The 4,683-nt window shown below is 42.3% G+C and overlaps 1 pseudogene; it reads left to right on the top strand.

Annotated features, from left to right (window-relative positions):
* The first annotated feature begins 3,264 nt into the window (after window positions 1-3,264).
* LOC128114099 (60S ribosomal protein L36a-like) lies at window positions 3,265-3,665 on the top strand (annotated as a pseudogene).
* The last annotated feature ends 1,018 nt before the right edge of the window (window positions 3,666-4,683 follow it).

The following is a 4,683-nucleotide window of genomic DNA, read 5'->3' as shown; positions in this document are numbered from 1 at the left end:
CCTAGTTTTCAAACTCTCTACAAGCAAACACACAAACATCTGATTACTATTTCCATTCCCTATTTTGACTTTTGTTTCTCAGACTGCCAAATCTGCAGTGGCTGCTTCTTCCTGAATGCTATTTTCACATCCAGCACTAGGAAAATTGTACTCTTACCCTAAGTTCCTTCCTACACAATATTCCTGTACCTAACCCTACATTTTTACCTAGTTTTATAGACAGAAATTAAGCGAGAGAGAAAGAGAAAGAGAGAAACCTAGACAGAGACAGGTGCTTGCTGCAGCCTAATTTTTCTGTATACAGTTTTTACTCCCAAAGAATAAAATACCACCACCTTAATCTTAATACAAAATAAAGCACGTCCAACTGCTTCCTGTGGTGTTTCCCTACTCTCACTTCCTGTGCACCCAAGTAAGTCCTTACTTCTAGCACCATCTGTGGGAGGCCAGATCCCACCTTTTAAAGGGTTCCTATGAAGAGGAAAGAGGGATAAGAAACTTTAGATAGATAGATAGTGAAGAGGAGAAAGACAGAAATACAAGATAGTTTCAGAAGGACCTAGATCAAAACCTATTGGCCCCTTCTGCATCTTTAAAAGGGCTTTTTCTAACAATGCCAAGGTGTGGGGCAAAAGACCTCCCCCTTGCTAGATCAAAGCACACCACACAGCCAAGTATAGACCCTTCCAACACCTGGTAACCATGCCTGTAGTCAAATCATCCCCTTATGCAACCCTGCTGGGTAAAGCAAGCTCAGATTCTAGGACCCTGAGTAAGGTCTCACTAGGAAATGTCTGTGGGTCTCTACATGCTATGGGCCACAGGAATATATTATAAGAACTCAGCTGGTTATGGCAAAGCCACTACCTGAAGGGATCAGGGAATTCCTTCAGAGGAAGCCAAATTCCAAGGAGCTTTTGGTGTTATTTGGATTGGCATGTATCAGCTGCCTTCCATTATAAAAATCATGTGTGCCTTCATAGCTTTCCCAATTAATTTTTTTCTAAGAATTGCTAACAGTGTGGACTGACCACTATTTATACATATATGTTCGAGGTATTTGGAAAGACTTCCTTCTCTCAGACCCATCCATTTCTACTCCTTTTAGCACTGGAATCAGATCTCTCCCTTAGCCACATTCAAGGACTAACAGAAATAACAGTCCAAGCCACCACATAATAAGTCTCCTGAATTAAGGTAAATTCTATACAGAGACACTGCCTAGGTCAGGTGGACCTTAAGTAATAGCTCCACACAATTTAGCTTGAACCCTCCTTTTCTTACAGTCTTACTAACTTTATAGACCTCTAACTCCTTACCTAACCACTTCTAGGAATATTTAGATAACCTTCTGTGCTGATGGCTATTCACAGCCAGAACCCCAGTTCAAGCCTCCCTGTAATTATTGTCATTGGCAGCATCTGGCCAGGTCCATCCCCAGACAGAGGAAAGTACCTGTGGTGATATTGTGTTCCCCAAAATATTGTGCATCCTAATAAACTTATCTGGGGTCAGAGAACAGAACAGCCACTAGATATAGAGGCCAGAAAATGGTGGCACACATGCCTTTAATCCTAGCATTCCAGAGGCAGCGATCTGCCTGGATCTCTGTGAGTTCAAGGCCACACTGGAAACAGCCAGGCATGGTAACAAGAGCCTTTAATCCTAGGAAGTGATGGCAGGAGGCAGAAAGGTTTTTAAGGTGTGAGGACCAGGAACTAGAGCTGGTTAAGCTTTTAGGCTTTTGAGCAGCACAGTTCAGCTGAGAGGTATCCAGTCTGAGGAAACAGGATCAGCTGAGGAATTGGCAAGGTGAGGAAGCTGTGGCTTGTTCTGCTTCTCTGATCTTCCAGCATTCACCCTAATACCTGGCCCTGGGTTTGATTTTATTAATAAGACCCTGTAACAATTCATGCTATAAGAACCTTATCAGAGTACCTCTGTACTCTCTAAGAACAGACTTAAGCATCTAGACTTTGAGAAGGCCTGGCAGATGTGTCAATCAAGCTTAACTTTCTCCTTTCCAAAGTCTTATCTCTAGCTTTAGCTCCACCCTTAACAATTAACTCAGAACTAAAGGGTTCCAACTTACAGGTACATCTAGCTGTGATGGAAGTTGCCTAGTGATGGAGCACAGTCACCAGAAATGGTGGCAGCAGAGATAGCTTGGAGGGTCAAAGGGATAAAAAGGCAGTTTTATTTTCAGAGAAAGGAGATAGAACTTAGAGGTATAAGGAGACAGAAAGGAAGAGAGGAGTGGAGAGCTTAAGGATGGAGAACTGAGAGGGATAAGGAGGACTTTGACCAGAGAGAACATGTAGACGAGATGGAAGATGAGGAAGAGCCAGATGGGGAAGTACTAGCTGGTTAAGAAAGAGATGAGAAGGACCTAGATGAGGCAGAATTAAGATGAGGAAATTAAGATAGAACTTAGAGGGAATAGTAGATAAATATAGAGAGAAATCAGGCAAAAAAAAAAAAAAGAGGTAGGCATGAGAACAGAACTGAAGCTGTGTAGATAGGATTTTATCCCAGAGAAATAAAGTAGACGGACAAAGAGCTTGGTGTACTTAGATTCATTTCCCGAAAATAATTCTTGCCATTTGTGGTTTTCTCTCCTGAGCCCCTGGGAAGTATAATATTAAGGCTGGTCCTTTTAATATTATACAAGATCTACATATAAATATGTAAAAACCTATATATACATATGTAGATATTGAGAGCCTCTGGTAGTGAAAGTCCATGAGAGTATACAACAGTGACAAATAATGTTCAGAAGGTCAACCTATCAGAACTAAGGGTTCTGTTAGAGGAAACCATCACGCAAGGCGTTATGGAATTACTGCCTATTGAATGAACTGGCTGTCTCTTGTAAACTTCTTGTGCAATAACAGCTATGATTCTCCCCATTTACCGTGCATCTCCATGTTATGTGTACATGTAATCTCACGATTGCATCTCAATCTTGGGCACAACTTTCCCTATACATTTAGGATAATTGGACAACTGTCCCCAGCTGTGCTTATCTTTCATTAACATATATCTGGCCAGGGCCATTCTCCGGACAAAAGTATATCAGCAAAGATACCTTTTTCCAAGGACAAAACTGCACAGAGATAAACATTAGCTCATCTCACTCACAGATAGAGAAAAAAACTACTAAAAATTAAATCCTCGACCCCTTACCTTCATCCCAGGTTATTTACACAAGACCCTAACTTAAGAGATTTACTGCTCACCCTGTTCTGCTCGTGTGGTTGAAGCGGCGATCTCGGACGCCGGGTCTCTCGTTTTCATCGCATAGACACCTCTACTGCAAAGATGGTCAACGTACCTAAAACCTGGAGGACTTTCTGTAAGAAATGTGGCAAGCATCAGCCTCACAAAGTGACCCAGTATAAGAAGGGCAAGGATTCCCTGTACGCCCAAGGAAAGCGGCGCTATGATCGGAAGCAGAGTGGTTATGGTGGGCAGACAAAGCCAATTTTCTGAAAGAAGGCCAAAACCACAAAGAAGATTGTGCTCAGGCCTGAGTGTGTCGAGCCCAACTGCAGATCCAAGAGGATGCTGGCCATTAAGAGGTGCAAGCATTTTGAACTGGGAGGAGACAAGAAGAGAAAGGGCCAAGTGATCCATTTCTAAAACTTGTCTTTTCTGAGAAGAAAATACTGAAGCAGTAGGAAAATTGCCTGTTAGAAAATAAAGTTATTGTTACTGATAAAAAGAGATTTACTGCTCACATTCCTGGGATGATGTTTTAGCCATTTGCTAGATACTGAGTTAAGGCAGTTACTTCCTACTGACCCAAGGAGATTGCCTCCAGGCCAGGCAGGCAATAGGTGCCAAGCTTCTTTCTTATGCAAATTAAGTTTTTATTCCTCCTCAGCCAGGTGCTATTCCTAGATTTTTCTCCTCAGCAATTACTCTGAGTGAAAGTGCTTTTACTAACCAAATACTACATGCTCTGACATAGGTTGATTAGCCACCTAGCATATGCCCCCCTCACTATCAGAAAGCAGCTGCAGCGGGGATGAGTGGGAAAAGTGGCACCAAAGACAGTTTACTTTCTTGTGACTTAATGACCCCTAACATTCTACCTAGCCATTTCTAGATTATAGTTTGAGCACATAAATTCCCTAATTGATTTTAGCCTTTAGTTGACCCTACCAGAGAACTCCCCTTTAGTCACTCCCCTTTTGGGTTGTTAATTGGAAACTGACAATTAATTGCTTTATGTGTGGGTCCTTATCACCTCTCTGCAACCCTGAAAACTTCAAGCCTCGCATTGTTTTACCAAAGAGTTACTGCATGGGCATATATACTGGTTCTCTGAGAGCACTGGGAGGATTGATGGAGAAGAACAAAGATGAGGATGGAGATGGAAAGAACTAGGTAGAATGATGAGAGAACAGCAAAAGGAACTGAGAGCAGGAGGGACGGAGAGCAGGAGGGACTGAGAGCAGGAGGGACCGAGAGGAGCTAAGTAAGAGAGCAGAAAAGAAACTGTGCAGATAGAATCGCCATAGAAGAATAAAGTGAATGGACTAAAGAACTCAGTGTACTTAGATTCATTGAATATCCCTCAGATTAGAATCCTCAACTGGTTGGTAGACTCTTCCGCAGACCCTGGGAGCAAGCAATATAGGCTGGACCTAATATTGCTTGTGTTATGTATATACCCTA

Source organism: Peromyscus californicus, unplaced genomic scaffold (genome assembly GCF_007827085.1).
Source record: "Peromyscus californicus insignis strain IS unplaced genomic scaffold, ASM782708v3 Scaffold_19__1_contigs__length_69161282, whole genome shotgun sequence".
In the NCBI taxonomy this organism is placed as follows: domain Eukaryota; kingdom Metazoa; phylum Chordata; class Mammalia; order Rodentia; family Cricetidae; genus Peromyscus; species Peromyscus californicus.
The sequence above is the reverse complement of the archived record's forward strand: the minus strand, read 5'-3'. Positions and strand labels throughout refer to the sequence as shown.